The following is a 21,426-nucleotide window of genomic DNA, read 5'->3' as shown; positions in this document are numbered from 1 at the left end:
AGTAAATAAAGAATTACTGTGTTTAAGATTCTACATAGGTTGTGGTTAGTACTATTGCTGCACAGTACAGAGGGCCTTGGTTTAAATGCAAGAACCAGCTGGGGGCCTTCTGTGTTGTTTCTATGAACTCTCTCTAGTTACTCAGACTTCTTCCCACAATCCAAAAATATGTTAAGTTACTGGGGAATTCTAAACAGACGATGTGAAGCCCTCTGCATTCACCCATAACAAACTCACATTGGTGGTGTGGATGTAAACAGGTCTTAATGATATGTAGCTAACACAAACGGACTTTGTATTCCTATACACACCACACCTTATCATCATAACCTGCACCTTATAATGCATTAACATTTATGTTGCTAATAAGGTTGTATACTGTGCAGCAATGCTGCCTGCACTGTCACACGGCCAAAGCAATTACAGTACGTCTTAGCAGTTCAGTTGACACCCCTGAGAAGGAGAATGAGTCTGACCCCTCACACTGATAACCTAACCACAGGAAAGAGACTGCACCACAATGAGGTGACCCATGATGTCACTACTGTGACCCTGTAGCAAGGGCTATCAGATGCCATGCTGAGGGAGTCACAGGCCACGGGTCAGCTGGTTTTCTAAGTTGTTGCTATTGGATTTCTGCTCAATTTGCAGTCTAAGGACTACACTGGTGTTCATGTTTGGATTTTGCCACCAGAGGGTGCTCTAGTTCAAAATAATTATGAGCCTGGTACCATCTAGTTTAAATGTAGCATTTCAATAATATATTTATGTGGAACTGTAAAATATATTTAATTGAACAGCTAAAGTTAGCTTAGCATAAATACAGGACAAACAGTTAGTCTGACCAATAGTTTAATGGAACTACAGCATACATTAAATACACCACTTTGTAGTTAATCATTTAATGAGTTATTGAAATGGTAAATGGCCTGCATTTGTATAGTGCTTTTCTAGTCCTTAAGGACCCCAAAGCGCTTCACACTACATTCAGTCATTCACACACTGGTGATGGCAGCTACATTGTAGCCACAGCTGCCCTGGGGCGCACTGACAGAGGCGAGGCTGCTGGACACAGGCGCCACCGGGCCCTCTGACCACCACCAGTAGGCAAACACAGGGTTAGTATCTTGCCCAAGGATAGTTGGCATGCAGCCAGGAGGCAGCCTGGGATCGAACCACCGACCTTCTGATTAGTGGCTGACCTGCTCTGCCACCTGAGCTACAGCCACCCCATATTATATTATTATTAATCTCTGGCTCTCTTCCACAACATGCTTTTTGTCCTGTCTTCCTCCCCTCCCTCCACACTGATCACGGCAGATGGCTGACTCTCCACGAGCCTCGTTCTGCTTGACGTTTCTTCCTGTTAAAGGGGAGTTTTTCCTTCCCACTGTTGTCAAAGCACTCACTGGGGGTCACCTCTCTGTGGAGACTGGTAATGAACATGTCAAAAACAAAACCCAAACACATTAAAACCAGCTGAAATGTCACCACATTTAGCTAATGCCCTCCACCATGGCATGGGGAAGATGGTCTGTAAAACTAATAACTAAAAGAAAAACTAAAACTTCATGTTAGTCCATCTAGTAATTGTTGAGCTATTTAACTTTGGATCAAAGTGACGGACTGGCCAACTAAGTGAGCGACTGAGGATAAGCTCCTAAGAAACTGTAGTTTTCTTAGATGTTTGTGGTTTGCTTCATTAAGAACTTAACTTGATTTTGTATTCAGATTATAAAATCAGATCATAAAATCTGCACACTGAGCACTGACCACACCATGTCGTCCCTGCTTTATCTCTTTTGCCCTCTCTCGTGCTGCATCCTTTTGAGTTTCCTCTTTGTGGCTCTCCCTCCGTCTTTGCCCTATGTCCTCTATTGACCCCAGGGCTCCCATCCATCCTGACCCCTCCTCCACTCAGACACCAAGTCTGATGGCCAAAGGGTCAGTGAGGGCAGCTGCTGTCAGGTGGTGTTTGAAAAACAGGCTGCCTCTTTTTTTCCAGTGCAAGAAAAGAGGGACATCGTCTGCCTGTGTCCAAAGAAACTTGTAAAAATGCAAGTTTTTGACCTTTACTACTCATGTGTGGTGGTATTCCAGTTTCACTTCAGTCTGAAACGCATTCAGAAACTTGACTTTCCTACACTGACATTTAGTAATATAGGAAATTAACCAAAGATAAGTGCTTATTTTTGGTTTCAGCTACTACCAACTGAGATCTTTTCTGACTCCTTCAAAGTTGCGTTTATCTAACTACACTCGATGACTGTAAAAGGGAGAACAGGAGGAGATGGAAAAGGCAGGGAGAAAAAACAACAAAAATGGGTGGGTGGGTTGGGGGGTAGAAGCCTGTCTGGCCACCATGTTGACCTCATTGACCACAGCAGGACCAGGCATGTACACACACACACACACACACACACACACACACACACACACACACACACACACACACACACACACACACACACGTACGCACATACACACACTGAGAGACCTAATCAATATGTAACTAAGGAAGGAGAGAGCACGGTGGAGAGAGTGGGGAGAAGTTGTAGGGGTGGAAGAAAGGAAGAATGGAAAGGAAACTACAAGTAAAGATGGCTGTGACTGGTTGGTGCTGATGGAGTCAAACTACACAATTTAAACTAATATTATTGCTATTACAATAATGTTTGAAATTTCAGAACCAACGACAGATCAAAGACACATTACAATACAAAGTACAGAAGTCACAAACAGTCTGCTTGGCCTGAATTGACGAAACTCCGAAAATGAAAAACTGTAGAAGTTATTTTCTTACGTATGAAATTACATCTTATTATTACATGATTTTCATGTATGTACTGAAATAGACTGATCAACCACAACATTTATAAAAAAAGTCTGATATTATGCCTCTTTCATGCCACCAAAAAGCCTCTGACTCACCTGGACATCGGTCAGACAAGACCTTCAATTGTGTCCTTTAATGTCAGCCACAGGACATTACCAGCTGATCCTTCTCTCCATATCTGCTTGATTGACCTGAGATTTGGAAGTTAAAAATATGAATACATTTTGCAGTGTGACAGGGCGCATTATCTTATTGAAAGAAGCCATGGTGATCAGAAAATACTGTTAAGTTAAATGCATGTGTACATAACCTTCAAAAGGAGTAAAGGTATTTAGTCCATGGGAAAAAGGCCATTTTTCTAACATGTCCATGACCTCACTAAACTCTTCCCTGATGAGCTTATGGGATAAAATGCTAACTTCTGTTTCTAGGTTTTTTCCTGTTAAAAGTGAGTTTTTCCTTCCCACTCTTCTCCAAGTGTTTACTCATAGCACTATGAGGGGGTTCAAAGTAGCATCCACACAAATGTCAGAACCAAGGAAAGCATTACTCAGAACATCATGTTTCCTTTGCTGACTGGCATTCATCTGTTAATAGTGCATCCTGCTGTGATCTCTCTCTGGAGTAAATGAGTCACTCATATGTCATAATGATGTTCAGGAAACCACGATTGATCAGACTAGGTCACCATCTTCCATTGCTCCTTGTTATGTTCCGAGACTCACTTAGCTACATTTGGTGGTAGGTTAGGTCAGTGAGTAGTTTTTTTTTACATTAATATATTTGTTAAAAATCTGTTTTTAATAGAACACCACCATCTACACTCAACTTAAAAGTGAAGAAAACCCTTGTTGCTCTTATGCCTAAAGACCATGTGTATTCCAACCTGGCTGGAGCCTACAAAGCCACACCCCTCCCCCACATTGGACAATCGGACCATCTCTCCCTGTTCCTCACACCTCGGTATTCACCACTCATCCAACGTGTGAAACCTGCTGTGAGGACAATTAAAGTGTGGCCAGAGGGGACAGATGCAGTGCTCCAGGACAGATTTAAAAACACAGACTGGAATATGTTCACCCACACAGACCTGGACCAGTACGCCTCATCTGTACTGGATTACATCTCCAAAACCACAGACAGTGTCACCACCCAGAAACGGATCACCATGTACCCCAACCAGAAGCCTTGGATGAACCGGGATGTTCGTCTCCTCCTGAAGGCCCGCAACACTGCCTTTAGGTCAGGAGATGCACACGCCTACAGTACAGCCAGGGCTAATCTAAAGAAGGGCATCAAAAAAGCCAAACACCATTACAAAAAGAAGGTAGAAGAACACTTCTCCAACTCCAACCCCCGACGCATGTGGCAAGGACTCCAGACCATCACAGACTACAGGACCACCAAACCCTCCCCCGCATCCTCTGATGTCTCCTTCCTCAACGAGCTCAACAACTTTTATGCTCGTTTTGAGCGAGGGAACCCCACAACCACAACCAAAGCAGACATGACGCCAGACCACCAACCTATGACTCTCTCCCCCACCGATGTAGGAGCGGTGCTGAGCAGGATCAATGTCCACAAGGCTGCAGGCCCTGATGGCATCCCCGGGCGTGTTCTCAGAGCGTGTTCTGGGGAGCTTGCAGGAGTGCTCACAGACATATTCAATCTGTCCTTGGCCCACGCTGTGGTACCGGCCTGCTTCAAATCCACCTCCATCGTCCCGATACCCAAAAACTCCAACCCATTTTGCCTCAATGATTACCGCCCAGTAGCACTCACCCCCATCATCACTAAGTGCTTAGAGCAGCTGGTCCTAGCACACTTCAAATCCTGTCTCCCCCCCACCCTGGACCCCCACCAATTCACATACCGCCGGAACAGGAGCACAGAGGATGCAGTCTCCATCGCAATGCACTCTGTCCTCTCACACCTGGACAACAACAACACCTACGCCAGAATGCTGTTTATAGACTTCAGTTCAGCATTCAATACAATCCACCCCTCACAACTCATCAGGAAACTGACAGACCTGGGTATCAGTTCCCTCATCTGCAAATGGTTACTGGACTTCCTGACCAACCGCCCCCAACATGTCCGGCTGGATAACCGCTGCTCATCTACCATCACAATGAACACCGGTGTACCACAAGGCTGTGTGATGAGCCCTTTCCTCTACTCCCTCTTCACCCACGACTGCAGACCTGCTGATGGTTCCAACACCATCATTAAGTTTGCAGATGACACCACGGTGATTGGCCTCATCAGTGACAACGATGAGGCCGCCTACAGGGAGGAGGTGGATCGTCTGGCTGAGTGGTGCGACAGAAACAACCTGCTGCTTAACACCGAGAAGACCAAGGAGCTCATCGTGGACTACAGGAGGAATGCTGACCCACATCCACCCATCCACATTAAGGGGACGGCTGTGGAGCGTGTGAGCAGCTTCAAGTTCCTGGGAGTCCACATCTCCGAGGATCTCACCTGGACGACCAACTGCTCCAAGCTGGTCAAGAAGGCTCACCAGCGCCTCTTCTTCTTGAGGACTCTGAGGAAGAACCACCTGTCCTCAGACATCCTGGTGAACTTCTATCGCTGCACCATCGAGAGCATCCTGACCAACTGTATAACAGTCTGGTACGGGAACTGCTCTGCCTCGGACCGGAAGGCGTTGCAGAGGGTCGTGAAAACTGCCCAGCGCATCGCCGGAGCACCACTTCCTGCCATAAAAGACATCTACAGGAAGCGGTGTCTGAAAAGGGCTGGGAAAATCATCAAAGACCCCAGTCACCCATCACATGGACTCTTCACCCTCCTGCCCTCTGGGAGGCGCCACAGGAGCCTCCGGACTAAGACCACCAGGTACCGGAACAGCTTCTTCCCCACAGCTGTCAGACTCCTGAACTCTGCCTCCTGACATCTGACCCACGTTAAACTCATGGACTGAACATACACACACCCACAATGGACAACTGTACCCTCAAACACAATAATAACATGGACTGAACCACCACTCACAACCACTAGCACTTTATATAGCCTCTGTAGAAACTATCTACACCCTCACTTATCTTAACTGCACTACTGTATAGCTCTGTGTAAATAATCATTCTGTACATTCGATAATCTTTAATCCTACAACTGTTTACAACTTGCATAGTTCCCATTTCTGTATAGCTGTATATCCCAGATTCTGTAAAGTTATTTATTTCATATTCTGTATAGTTTTTCATATTTATATCCTGTTCATATCCTGTACATAGCTTGTACTCACTACAGCCTGTACATACTTATAGTTATAGAATATTCACAACATACTTCATACCGTGTACATTATAACATACCATAATAGACCCATTTCTGTAATATACTCACATATCTATATTATTGCTAATATATATTGTAATGTATCTATATCACTAAAGCACTTCTGGATGGATGCAAACTGCATTTCGTTGCCCTGTACCTGTGCATGTGCAATGACAATAAAGTTGAATTCTATTCTATTCTATTCTATTCTAAAGCTCATGGTCGTCAGTTCATTGCATGGTCTGCAGTCCGCTGGTCGACCTGCCATGTCTATGTTGTTGTTCACTCCCGGTCCCTCGTTTCCTCCTTTACATGTTGGTGTGTGTGTGTGGTGGTATCAATGTTTTCCTGCGGCACCAGGCTTGGAGACTTTTTCCCGCCGTGGAGCCAGCCACACCTGAGGAGTAATCACACTCACCTGTTGCTGATCAGCCTCATCAAGGGAGCTACTTAACAGAGTAGCTGAGCTTCAGTTGACGCTGGATCTTTGCAGTCAGTTCCCCCGCTACTGAAGTAAAAGTGCTTCGTGATGGCCGGTCATATAAAGTTTACTCACTGCAGCATCTGTTGTTTCCAGTAGAGTTGGGTGAAACGAGTGGAGAGAGCTGGACACACTTCTACATAGACACTGAAAGGGAGCGGAAATACTCACGGATCACAGGTAGAAGTCATGGCACGGAAGCACCATTTGTTATTCTTGCACTGTGAATAAATGGACTGTATTCTACACAGGCAGTCTTGCATTTGGGTCCTGCTTTGGCCTACTTGAGAGACCTGCTGCCCTCCTAGCCATGAGAACATCCACTACCGATCCCAGAGAAGTTCTTGGGTGAGTTGGACAAAACAGTGGGAGTTTTTACTCAATGTCCGCTTGTGTTTCGCCAGCCGAACCAAGCCTATACCTCAGACAGCTCAAAAATGTATTTTATGGTGGAGCTGTTGACGCGTCACGCACTGAAGTGGGCTCAGGCAGTACTAAAGGCTCGCCCTGATTTATCCTATAATGACTTTCTTGCCAAATTCTGTTGTTTGGCAAAGGCTTGAGCCCGGATGCAGCTGAACACAAAATGTTCAACCTTTGGCAAGGTAAGAGAAGCATGGCTGATTTCTCAATTGACTTTTGGATATTGGCAGAGGACATGGGGTTGGGAGAGAATGGACTTTCCTCAAAAGCCTCAATGAGGATCTGAAATGGGAATTATCCCCCAGAGAATTGCCTAAATCATTGGATGCATTCATTTCCATGTGTGTTAGGATGACCACATGCAGGAATATGGTGAGCAAGCTTTCTGTTTCCGACGACCCCATGCGGGGTGCGTTTCTGGGGATCAGAGCCCAGAGACGAGGGGGGCTGCTGTGGAGGAGGAGCAACCAATGCAGCTCGGCCGGGCCCAACTTTCACCCTTGGACTGGAGGAGATGGCAGTGTGTGTGGGTTTTTTAATTTTTTCTTTTTCCCTTGGAAAAGGGACATTAGGGGAGATTATGCAGACACATGCTCTGCTCATCTGAAAGAGCAGGCACGTCAGTACAAGTAGGGATGCTGGCTGCGTTCAATACTGTTGACCATAATATTCTATTAGCGCGGTTAGAGCATGTTGTAGGTATTACAGGTACTGCGCTTCAGTGGTTTGTATCATATCTATCTAGTAGACTCCAATTTGTGCATGTAAATGGAAAGTCCTCTTCACACACTAAGGTTAATTATGGAGTTCCACAGGGTTCAGTTATAGGACCAATTCTGTTTACAATATACATGCTTCCCTTAGGCAGTATCATTAGAAGACATCGAATACATTTTCACTGCTATGCTGATGACACCCAACTCTATCTGTCCATGAAGCCAGATAACACACACCAATTAGTTAAACTGTAGGAATGTCTTAAAGACATAAAGACCTGGATGGCCGCTAACTTTCTGCTTTTTGTTTTGCCCATTCTGCAAATTCTGTGCCAATCTGGGTCATCCTTGTTGAGATGCTGCAGTGGCTGCTGTTTGTAAGGGTGCCATTTGTGAGTAGCTAATAGCCACCGAAGGGATGTTCGACTAATGCCACCCTCCAGTGACATGCGGCGAGTGCTACGCTGTGGGTTCTTGCTGAATGAAGCTAGGACAGCCACTGATGTTTCTTCATTAGTGACAGTTTTCTTGCGTCCACATTTTGGCAAATCCAACACTAAACCAGTTTCACAAAACTTAGCAAGCAGTTTGCTAACTGTAGCATGGGAGATGGGTGGTCTCGTAGGATGTCTTGCATTGAAATCTGCTGCAATGACCCGGTTACTGCGTTCACCAGATATCAACACATTTTCTATCCACTCGTCACGTGTTAACCTCTTTGACATGTCAATGGCTGTGTCATGATTCGGCTGTGTGGCAGGCAGGATGAGGACCCAAAATGCAAACTCACGGACTCAGGGGATAAACTCAAAATCACAGCTTTAATGCTGGAAGGCAGATCACAAGAAATACAAAACTTAAACCGGGAACAATAACTAACACTTGCAGAGAGACACAGGGAAATCCACGCAGCTATGAGGGAGACTACGACACAGAACTGAGGGAGACGCAGACATAAATACACAGAGGGTTAACGAGGGAAGTGGGAGCACACGGGGAACACAGCTGACACAGATAATCATAATGAGACAGGGCAGGAGTGAACACAACATGAGTACAGAGTACAGAGGTTCAGACAGGAGGAGAGAGCACGGGGAGAACACAGACATAACAGGCTGGGGAAAACATGGAATAAAACACGAAAGGGGACAAGGGCTCATGAATACATAGAGGGGCACACAGGGGGTGAGAGTCACAAAGGGAAAGCACACAGGGAACAACATAACAGGGCAACTCAGGAAACAGAACCTAAACAGGGAACTGAATACAAAAAATACAAGAGAAGAATACTGGGCCAACACGGCCCAGGACCATGACATCACCCCCCCCCCCCCTTAAGGGCTGGCACCAATTCAATTCAATTCAATTCAATTCAATTTTATTTATATAGCGCCAAATCACAACAAAAGTCGCCTCAAGGCGCTTCATAGATACAGAGAAAAACCCAACAATCATATGACCCCCTATGAGCAAGCACTTTGGCGACAGTGGGAAGGAAAAACTCCCTTTTAACAGGAAGAAACCTCCGGCAGAACCAGGCTCAGGGAGGGGCGGCCATCTGCTGCGACCGGTTGGGGTGAGAGAAGGAAGACAGGATAAAGACATGCTGTGGAAGAGAGACAGAGGTTAATAACAGATATGATTCAATGCAGAGAGGTCTATTAATACATAGTGAGTGAGAAAGGTGACTGGAAAGGAAAAACTCAATGCATCATGGGAATCCCCCGGCAGCCTACATCTATTGCAGCATAACAAAGGGAGGATTCAGGGTCACCTGGTCCAGCCCTAACTATATGCTTTAGAAAAAAGGAAAGTTTTAAGCCTAATCTTAAAAGTAGAGATAGTGTCTGTCTCCCGAATCCAAACTGGAAGCTGGTTCCACAGAAGAGGGGCCTGAAAACTGAAGGCTCTCCCTCCCATTCTACTTTTAAATACTCTAGGAACAACAAGTAGGCCTGCAGAGCGAGAGCGGAGCGCTCTAATAGGGTGATATGGTACTACAAGGTCATTAAGATAAGATGGGGCCTGATTATTTAAGACCTTGTATGTGAGGAGCAGGATTTTGAATTCAATTCTGGATTTAACAGGAAGCCAATGAAGGGAAGCCAAAACAGGAGAAATATGCTCTCTCTTTCTAGTCCCTGTCAGGACTCTTGCTGCAGCATTTTGGATTAGCTGAAGGCTTTTCAGTGAGTTTTTTGGACATCCTGATAATAATGAATTACAGTAGTCCAGCCTGGAAGTAATAAATGCATGAACTAGTTTTTCAGCGTCACTCTGAGACAGGATATTTCTAATTTTAGAGATGTTGCGCAAATGGAAGAAAGCAGTCTTACATATTTGTTTAATATGTGCGTTGAAGGACGTGTCCTGGTCAAAAATGACTCCAAGGTTCCTCACCGCGTTACTGGAGGCCAAGGTAATGCCATCCAGAGTAAGAATCTGATTAGATACCATATTTCTAAGATTTTCAGGGCCGAGTACAATAACCTCAGTTTTATCTGAATTAAGAAGCAGAAAGTTAGCGGCCATCCAGGTCTTTATGTCTTTAAGACATTCCTGCAGTTTAACTAATTGGTGTGTGTTATCTGGCTTCATGGACAGATAGAGCTGGGTGTCATCTGCATAGCAGTGAAAATGTATGCTATGTCTTCTAATGATACTGCCTAAGGGAAGCATGTATAATGTAAACAGAATTGGTCCTAGCACTGAACCCTGTGGAACTCCATAATTAACCTCAGTGTGTGAAGAGGACTCTCCATTTACATGCACGAATTGGAGTCTATTAGATAGATATGATACAAACCACTGCAGTGCAGTACTTGTAATACCTACAGCATGTTCTAATCGCTCTAATAGGATATTATGATCAACAGTATCGAACGCTGCACTGAGGTCTAGCAGGACAAGCACAGAGATGAGTCCACTGTCAGAGGCCATAAGAAGATCATTTGTAACCTTCACTAAAGCTGTTTCTGTGCTGTGCTGAGCTCTGAAACCTGACTGAAACTCTTCAAATAAACCATTCCTCTGCAGATGATCTGTTAGCTGTTTGACAACTACTCTTTCAAGGATTTTTGATATGAAAGGAAGGTTGGAGATTGGCCTATAATTAGCTAAGACTGCTGGGTCTAGAGATGGCTTTTTGAGTAAAGGTTTAACTACAGCCAGCTTGAAGGCCTGTGGTACATAGCCGATTATTAGAGATAGGTTGATCATATTTAAGATCGAAGAATTAATTAATGGCAGGACTTCTTTGAGCAGTTTTGTAGGAATGGGGTCTAAAAGACACGTTGAGGGTTTGGAGGAAGTAATTATTGAAGTTAACTCAGAAAGATCAATTGGAGAAAAAGAGTCTAACTTAATATCAATGGTACTAAGAGTAGCTGTAGATAATATTACATCTGTGGGATGATTATTGGTAATTTTTTCTCTAATGATAAAAATTTTATTTGTGAAGAAGTTCATGAAGTCATTACTAGTTAACGTTAAAGGGATGGTTGGCTCAAAAGAGCTCTGACTTTTTGTCAGCCTGGCTACAGTGCTGAAGAGAAACCTGGGGTTGTTCTTATTTTCTTCAATCAGTGATGAATAGTAAGATGTTCTGGCTTTGCGGAGGGCTTTCTTATAAAGCAGCAAACTATTTCTCCAGGCTAAATGATGATCCTCTAGATTTGTGACACGCCATTTCCTCTCCAGATTACGAGTCATCTGCTTTAGGGTACGTGTTTCAGAATTATACCACGGAGTCAGGTACTTCTGATTTGAGGCCTTAGTTTTCACAGGAGCTACAGTATCCAGAGTCGTACGTAGTGAGGAGGTGAAATTATTAACAAGATAATCGACCTCTGTTGGGGTAGCGTTCAGATAGCTGCTTTGCTCTGTGTTGGTACAGGGCATTGGAGATGATAACAGTGGGTGGATTATATTCTTAAACTTAGTTACAGTGCTTTCAGAAAGACATCTACTTTGATAAAGTCTACTCTTCACCGCTGTGTAATCAATTATTGTAAAAGTAAATGTTATCAGGAAATGATCAGACAGGAGAGGGTTTTCAGGAAACACTGTTAAATGTTCAGGTTCGATGCCATATGTTAAAACAAGATCTAGAGTGTGATTACCACCAGACAGCCCAAACACAGGAAAACAAAAACCAAACAGAAAACGACCCAGGGCGGGCGGCGGGGGCCTAGGACGGAGGGCTCGGAACAGAAAACAAAAAGGAAAGCACAGCTCAGTTCAGGGGGCCGGCCGTGCACAAGGCAACGGCGATGACGTGGAAACAGTTCAGGGGGCCGGCCATGTGCAAGGCAGTGGTGGCGGCGAAGGAGATGACGGAGCAGTTCAGGAGGCCGGCCGCGCGGAAGGCGGCGGCGAAGGAGATGACGGAGCAGTTCAGGGGGCCGGCCGCGCGGAAGGCGGCGGCGGTGAAGGAGACGGAGCAGTTCAGGGGGCCGGCCGCGCGGAAGGCGGCGGCGGCGAAGGAGACGGAGCAGTTCAGGGGGCCGGCCGCGCGGAAGGCGGCGGCGGCTCTCCAGTGTTAGGCGTGCTGGCCATGGCCCGGTGGGCACAGGACCAGACGAGGCAGGACCAGACGAGGCACAGGCTGAGGCAGGACCAGACGAGGCGGGACCAGACGAGGCACAGGCTGAGGCAGGACCAGACGAGGACGAAGACTCTGAGGCTGGGCCAGACGAGGACGAAGACTCTGAGGCTGGGCCAGACGAGGACGAAGACTCTGAGGCTGGGCCAGACGAAGATGAGGCTGAAGCCGGAGTCGAAGCTGGACCAGGCGACGGTGAAGCAGGAGCTGAGACTGAGGCCGGACCAGGCGAAGCACAGGCTGGAGCTGGACCAGGCGTGGCAGAGGCGGAGGCTGGACCGGGCGTGGCAGAGGCGGAGGCTGGACCAGGCGGCGACGTGGACGGAGACACGGAGGCCGCAGCTAGCGTGGATGAAGACACGGCCACTGCAAACGTGGACGAGGCTGCCGGTGGAGCAGCTGGTGGCTGAATGGGCCCCTCGGACCCCCCAGCGGAGACGAGGAGGTGCTGGCCGGGCTGACCTGAGCCGCCAGCGGAGACGAGGAGCGGCTGGAGAGGTTCCCCTGAACCCCCAGCGGAGACGAGGAGCGGCTGGAGAGGTTCCCCTGAACCCCCAGCGGAGACGAGGAGGTGCTGGCCGGGCTGAGCAGAGCCGCCAGCGGAGACGAGGAGGTGCTGGAGAGGTTCCCTTGAACCCCCAGCGGAGATGAGGAGCTGCTGGAGGGGTCCTCCTGAACCCCCAGCGGAGACGAGGTGCTGGAGCGGTTCTCCTGAACCCCCAGCGGGAACAGAAGCAGAGCCAGCAGGTGCAGAGATTTCTGCCTGAGGGGACGCTAACTGTAGCTGCACAGGGCACGCAGTCGGCTTGGGATGCAACCGCTGGGGCTGTGCAGGACAAACAGTCCGTCCAAGCTTTGTTAGCACGACGCTGTCCTCAACTGGCTGAGTGAGCCCACAAGAGCCTCCAGCAGAGGATGGCGGTGACTGAACGAGTTGCTGAACTACTAACTGAGCTAGTAACAGAGTTAATGACTGAGCTGATAATGGAGCTGATAACTGTGCTAGAGACTGAACTGGTGACAAAATAAGAAACTGTGCTAATAACTGAGCTACTGACTGCGTTATGGACAGAAATGCCAGTTGTAGTGGTAGTTGCGCTTGTGGTTGAGCAGGTGTCTGACTCTTAGCTGCTCTCCTTCTGGGAACAGGAACAGGTGCTAGGCCTGGCCGAACACCAGTCATCCCCACCCGAGGAACAGATACGGGTGCAGTGACGAGCTGGTCTCTGGCTGCCTTTACCCTGGGGGCTGGTGTAGGTGCAGGAGCTAGCTGGACCTCTGTCGCTCCCACCCGAGGAACTGAGACGGGTGCAGGAGTCGGCAGGGTCACGGCTGACCTCACCCGGGGAACCGGAACAGGCACAGGCGACGGCTGGGTGTCCATCAACCCCACCCGAGGAGCAGGTACGGGTGCCGGGATGAACGGAGCCTCTGCCAGGCTGGGGATAGAAGCAGGGACCGGCTGGACCTCAGCCACCCTCTCCCGAGGAACTGATACGGGAGCAAGGGAAAGCTGGGCCTGCGCTGCCCTGGTTACAGGAACTGGAGTTTGAGAGCAGAGTTCAGGAGCAGCAACAGACACTGGGAAAACCAAGTTATTGACGCCAAACTCAGTTTTAGGAGATCTAGGTTTAAAGCAAGCAGGTCCTAGGAAATCCACTGCTATAACACTCTCCAGGTTAGCGCTAGCAGTCCTGGAGGAGGTTAGCTCAGGGACAGTCACTGAAGCAGTTTCAAAACAGACAACATCAACAACTGTCTCTTGAGGAACGGTGTGCTGTCTAACACAGGTCAGAGAAGGAAGAACGCCAGAGACAGTTCTTTTCAGAATCGAGGCTGGAAGAACAAACACAGGTTGAGAAACAAAGTCAATTTTCATATAGTCCATAGGTGAACCAACTCGGCAGGCTGACTCAGATCGAACTGGATGGGGAGCCACACAGTCCAGGGACGAAGTAACACCCACAACAGTTTTCACAGCAACAGGTTCAGAGGAGTAGCGAACAGGATCAAGCATGCGTTGCCGTGGGTCACAAAACTTGACCTGATCAAGCAACTCTTTAACGCTTAACCCTAGTCTTTCAGTTAGCTTAGCAAAGGAAGCGACCATCTTGTTACCGCTCACTCGAGAAACTGAATGATTAAACACTGGTTGTGGACCTGACTGGGCACCACTGGACATGTCAAAAGACAGAACGGGTTGGCACATGAAACAGTTACTAGAAGGAGCATCAGTTACAGAACACTCAGTCTCAGATGGTTTGGCTGATGATGGTGGTGGTGTGTGGCTGAGTTCAGACTGGAAAACCCCAGAGTGTACAGGCTGGTTAAAACAGTTCTGTGGGGCTGCAACGCTGGTAGCAGTGTGTGGGTGAGTCTGGTGTAGGATAGCTGTCTTAGGTTCAGCTGTCTCTACATGTAACACATTCATATCGGTTAAATCAAAGGACATACTGCGAGCTTTACAAAAATCAGAGGGCTCAAAAACACAAAGGTTGCTAGCAACTGGTGAATGATCCGACACAGAGGTGCCTCGCTGTATAGTGTCTCTAGAGTCCAAACACACAGTGGTGGAGTTATCCGATTCAGGAAACACAATGGCGGGCAAAACAGAGTTACTCACAGTGGTGGAAAAGTCATGAAGTCCGGGTCCAGAAAACTTGGGCTGAGAGTGTGACGCACAGTCACTCTCACCCAGGGATGAAAACTGCTCCGCTGCTCGGGAACGCCGGCGACGTGAACGCCGTTTTCTCCGGGAAGGGGGAGGAGACGAGCCGGACCACGAATCCTCCAGCGGACCGGGCTGAACGTCCTCCGACTCTTCACACTGGAGAGGCAGCTCCGGGCGGATGCCTACGATGGAAACGAGGAAGTCCCGGATGTGGGGGTGCAGCGTGCCGAACAGCCACGGGAGTCCGGACACCATCCGCTGTAGACGGACGGCTACGACCTCCCGGTGTTCGTCTCCTGGCAGCACTTCCCACTCCTGACAGTGATATTCCACCGTGTAGATTAAATCCTCCCGGAGCTCAGCGGAGGGGTTGTGAGTTGCTGGGTCCATGTCGTGGTCGTAGTCTTCTGTCATGATTCGGCTGTGTGGCAGGCAGGATGAGGACCCAAAATGCAAACTCACGGACTCAGGGGATAAACTCAAAATCACAGCTTTAATGCTGGAAGGCAGATCACAAGAAATACAAAACTTAAACCGGGAACAATAACTAACACTTGCAGAGAGACACAGGGAAATCCACGCAGCTATGAGGGAGACTACGACACAGAACTGAGGGAGACGCAGACATAAATACACAGAGGGTTAACGAGGGAAGTGGGAGCACACGGGGAACACAGCTGACACAGATAATCATAACGAGACAGGGCAGGAGTGAACACAACATGACGCATACTGACGAGAGACTGTCAAAGTAAAACAGAAAGTACAGAGGTTCAGACAGGAGGAGAGAGCACGGGGAGAACACAGACATAACAGGCTGGGGAAAACATGGAATAAAACACGAAAGGGGACAAGGGCTCATGAATACATAGAGGGGCACACAGGGGGTGAGAGTCACAAAGGGAAAGCACACAGGGAACAACATAACAGGGCAACTCAGGAAACAGAACCTAAACAGGGAACTGAATACAAAAAATACAAGAGAAGAATACTGGGCCAACACGGCCCAGGACCATGACAGGCTGTGAACAAAGAAACTTGTAAATAACTCATGAAAGAGTAAAGTTACGTTGAAACCAAGCACACCATTGTTTTTCTTGTGACATTACCAATAAGTTTGATGTGTCACATGGCCCTCTTCCTATGGATACAACTTTTGGTTTGTGTGTGTTTTTTTTTTTTTTTTTTTTTTCAAAGATGGCCGACTTCTAAATGGCCACCACCCATCTTGAGGAGTTTGCCCCCTCATATATACTAATGTGCCACAAACAGGACTTTAATATCACCAACCATTCCCGTTTTATTACGGTGTATCCATATAAATGGCCCACCCTTTTAAGATTAGGCTTAAAACTTTCCTTTTTGCTAAAGCATATAGTTAGGGCTGGACCAGGTGACCCGGAATCCTCCCTTAGTTATGCTGCAATAGATGTAGGCTGCTGTGGAATTCCCATGATGCATTGAGTTTTTCCTTTTCAATCACCTTTCTCACTCACTATGTGAGTGCATTGAATCATACTTGTTATTAATCTCTGTCTCTCCTCCACAGCATGTCTTTATCCTGTCTTCCTCCTTTTACCCCAACCGGTTGCAGCAGATGGCCCCACCCCTCCTTGAGCCTGGTTCTGCTGGAGGTTTCTTCCTGTTAAAAGAGTTTTTCCTTCCCACTGTCGCCAAAGTGCTTGCTCATTAGGGGGTCATATGATATTTGGGTTTTTCTGTATCTATTGTTGGATCTACTGTACAATATAAAGCGCCTTGAGGCGACTGTTGTTGTGATTTGGCGCTATATAAATAAAATTGAATTGGCAGACACATTCAAAGATGCCTCCCTACTTGGTCTTCAGTGTTTAGCAAAACTCATACACTACGAGTATGAGTGCTCAGTCATGCTCTAATTGACTCAGGCACAGAGTAAAATTTCATTGATCAGACACTCGCTAAGGAATTAAACCTCCCGTTGACACCACTCACCGAACTCCTACAGGTTTCTGCCTTAAACTGTACCAGGCTTGCTTAAATTACCCATTGCACTCAGGCCATTCAGCTCTCCCTATCAGAAAACCATGTAGAGAAGATTAGCTTCTTTCTTTCTGATGCTCCTGAAACTCCTGTTATTCTCGGTTGCCCTTGGTTAAACACAACCCCCCCAGCTTGGTCCAAAATTGTTGGTTGGAGCCTTTAGTGTCATAAGAACTGTTTGCACTCTGCCATAGTGTCTCTATCCAAAACGGTCAAGTTACTTGATTTGTACTCTGTTCCAGCGCTCTATCATGACCTCGCTAAGGTCTTCAACAAGGACTTGGTGCTCTCCCTTCCTCCACATCATCCTTGCGACTGGAACAGATCAGCTCTCTGGTGCTCCACTTCCCACCAATTGCCTGTACAGTCTCTCCAAGCTGGAAAGAGGCCTAGGAATGTTACATTAATGACTCCTTAGCGGAATAATCCATCCATCCAAATCCCCACTTGGGGTGGGGATTTTCTTTGTGGAGAAGAAGGACAAGACCCTCCGTCTGTGCATTGCCTTTCGGGGGGTTGAACAAGACCACAAAGATACTTAAAAATAAGTGTCCCCTGCCATTGCTGTCTTCCAATTTTGAACTGCTTCAAGGGGCCACTAAGCTCAGGAATGCCTACCATTGACTTTCAGTCAGTATCAGGGAGATGAGTGAAAGATGGCTCAATAACATTTTGAGTACCTAATGTTCAAATAATTATAAAAAGTTAATGGTGAGCTGGATTCTACTTGGTCATGCCTTTCAGCCTCACCAATGCTCCCACAGTTTTTCAGGCCTTGGTTAATGACGTTTTGAAAGATTTCATTAACCTCTGTGGTTTTGTGTACCTTGATAATATTCTGATTCTGAAGTCTTGGTTGAACATGAGAAGCACATCCGCCAGGTCCTGCAGCAGTTGAAAAATCGACTGTTCGTCAAAGAAGAGAAGTGAGTTCCATGTTCAGTTGCTCTCCTTTTTGGGGTTTATTGTGGAGCAAGGCCAGCTTCAGGCAGATCCAGCTAAGATAAAAGAGGTGGTTCAATGGCCAGAGCCTCAGACCCGTACGCAGCTGCAAAGGTTCCTGGGCTTTGCAAATCTTTACAGACATTTCATTTGAGATTCCAGTCGCATTGCTCTGCCTTTCACATGCTTAACTTCTCTGAAGGTCTCATTCCAGTGTTCCCCAGCGGTCCAGCAAGCATTCATCCAACTCAAGCAGAAGTTCGCCTCCGCTCCCATTTTGGTTCAGCCAGACTTCTCTCAACCATTCATAGTGGAAGTGGATGCATCAGATTTTGGAGTTGTGTTGTCACAGAGTTCCGGGCGTAAGCTTCACTCGTGTGTGTGTGTGTGTGTGTGTGTGTGTGTTTTTTGTTGTTGTTTCTCTGCGTCTCTCGCTGGCAGAGCGGAATTACGACATAGGGGATCAACAATTGTTGGCCATAAAGCTCGCACTGGAGAAATGGAGGCACTGACTGGAAGGAACAGCTATTGGTCATCTGGACAGACCACAAGAACCTCGAGTAGCTGCAAGCCATTAAGCCCCTCAACTCCTGTTAGGTCAGGTGGGCTCTGTTCTTTACTTAGTTCAATTTGACCATCACATACAGACCCAGCTCCCATAATGTGAAGCCGGAGGCACTCTCCTGGCAATTCTCTCAGTCAGAGAAGGACGATGCCATCCTGCCTGCAGCCTGGGTTACTCACATGGGAGATCAAGGCTCTAATTAGAAGCGCTCAGCAGGAGAAACCTGACCGTGGGATGGGTCCTACAAACCAGATATACGTGCCCCCTGTGGTTCATGGCAAGCTTATCCAGTGGGCCCATTCTCCTAAGTTGAAGCACGCTATATCATTCATGCAACGCTTGTTTGGGTGGCCGTCTTTGGGCCAAGATGTCTAGGATTTTGTCTCTGCTTACCCTACCTGTGCGTGGAATAAAGCGTCCAACTCCCCTCCTTGTGTGTTTCTCAGGCCCCTACCTATAACCAGAAGGCCCTGGTCACACATCGCACTGAACTTCATAACTGGACAGCCACCGTCATACTCACCATGGTGGATGGTTTTTCTAAAGCTGCACATTTTATTGCTCTGCCCAAATTGCACACTGCATTAGAGATGGCGAAGCTACTGACTGATCATGTGTTCCGCCTACACAGCATCCCTCAAGACACTGTGTCCGATCGGGGTCCGCAGTTCACGTCGCAGGTTTGGAAGGAGTTTTGCACCGTGCTGGGGGCCCAAGTGAGTCTATCCTCAGGGTTTTATCCTTACACCAACAGGCAGGTGGAGAGGGCCAACCAGAAGTTGGAGTCCACTCTCCACTGTGTGGCTTCATCAAAGCAGTCCCACTTCCACTCACCTATCATGAGTGGAACATGCTCATAATTCAATGACCAACTCTGCCACTGGTCTGTCGCTGTCTCAGGATTCATTGGGGTATTAATCAACGCTCCTGTCCATCACTGAAGGGGAACACGAGGTTCCCTCGGTTCAGCATCACCTCCGTTGCTGCTGGCGCCTGTGGAAATTGTTCACAGGATCGCCTCTCCTGCAGTCCAGGGCAGAAAGTATGGTTGTCTACAGCAAACGTCCATTAGATACTGAGTCCAAAAAGCTTTCTCCTCACTTTATTGGCATGTTTAACATTGAACTATGAACAGAATCAACTTTTACTTACCTGGATTATTGAGCATGCATCAAGACATTGTGACTATGATTAATTCTGTGACTGCTCGATTGAACTTACCTCAAAATATGAAGATTCATAATGTCTTTCATGTCTCCCAGCTGAAGCCTGTCCAGTCCAGTGTCCGCCTTTCAGGCCCCCACCACCCACCCGGGTTATTGACGGCACCCTTGCTTAATCCGTTACACGGATGTTACACGGTAGTGGCTTTCAGTATTTGGTGGATTTGGAGGGGTATGGTTCAGGTCGAGCAGGCTCCCCTGCACGGGGACCTCCGTCTCGCGGAGGCAGGCTGTACTTTGGCTGGTTGCACCCTGGGGGCTGGCATGGGCGCTTGAACGGTCCGGACCTCCACTCCCATGCTCCCGGGGAACGCCGGTGGGGGTGGCGGCAGTGTCGGCCAGGACTGGTTCCAAGCTGCACATCAACAACACCACACTCAGGACCCAGTACCATTTATGCAGGGTGGCGCAATGAGCCGATGCAGCTCCGGTACGTCGACTTCCACAGCAGCCGCACCACAACTTTCTTTGTGAGAAATGCAGTCAGTCCCCCAGCTAGTGAAGTGAAAGAGTTTTGTGTTGGCAGGTCGTAGGGACTGTACTTACTGCAGCGTCTGTTTCCAGGAGAGTCGGGGGAAACGAGTGGAGGGAGCTGGACACGGTTGTACATAGACAACGAAGGGAGCGGAAATACTCCCCACGGATCACAGGGAGAAGTCACAGCACAGGAGCAGGGCACAAGCACATGAAGAGAGCACGCATTGAGGATTATTAGCACCATTTGTTTTTCTTAGGCAGTCCTGCATTTGGGTCCTGCTTTGACCTACCTGACACAAATCCTTTTTTTTTTTTTTTAAATGAAAAATTTTAAATAAAAAAAATAACCTGACACAAATCCTACCACCTTGGACTGCAGTTTGCTTCTCTGAGATCCACTGCAAGCTGGTGGGCCACTCCAAAGACCTTTACTGTGTGTTGTGAAAAAATCACATGAAATTCAATTTTTTTGAATATGTATTATAATGTTGTTATGTAACCTATATACACACTGTGTTCTTCCTGAAAAAAAAAAGATAGTTGAAAGTTTCATCCTTAAAAAATGCACTGAAAAATGAAGTTGAGCTCAAGCGATGATGATCTGGACTTTGTAAACAAGAAGAAGAAACTGAGATTTGGGGTTCAATTCTCACAAGAAGGCAACAGCAGGGAGAAATTTATGGTTGGATCCAAGAGTTGGGGCTGTATCATGTTTGCTTTAGTATATATTTCATGATCTCATTGGGGCAGTTTGAGCTCTTTTTGGCAGACTTGGTACCACATCCGAGGAAACAGAGAAATAATTTCAGAGAGCATCTAGCTGTATATCTGAGGTAAAACAGTGTTACTTTACCATTTACAGATATGTGTATATTCAGCACCGGTGTGATTTTGAGCTACGAGTGCACTGGCTGCCAAATGTAGTGGCCTGATTAGCCAGATCAGTTTATTTGCATGCAAAAACTTTGAAAAATCAAGCATGATGTGAAAAAGTAAATGCTGTAGTTTTGTGTTGTGTAATTACACTGTCGGTGTGAACAGCTGCATTGACAATAAGGGAGGCAAAAATACTTTTAATGCTGAAAATGTGGTAAATGGTAAATGGCCTGTATTTATATAGCGCTTTTACTAGTCCCTAAGGACCCCAAAGCGCTTTAC

The sequence above is a fragment of the Copadichromis virginalis genome, linkage group LG4 (genome assembly GCF_057382275.1).
Source record: "Copadichromis virginalis isolate Kocher_CV1m ecotype Utaka linkage group LG4, C_Virginalis_male_GT1.1, whole genome shotgun sequence".
Taxonomy (NCBI): domain Eukaryota; kingdom Metazoa; phylum Chordata; class Actinopteri; order Cichliformes; family Cichlidae; genus Copadichromis; species Copadichromis virginalis.
The sequence above is the reverse complement of the archived record's forward strand: the minus strand, read 5'-3'. Positions refer to the sequence as shown.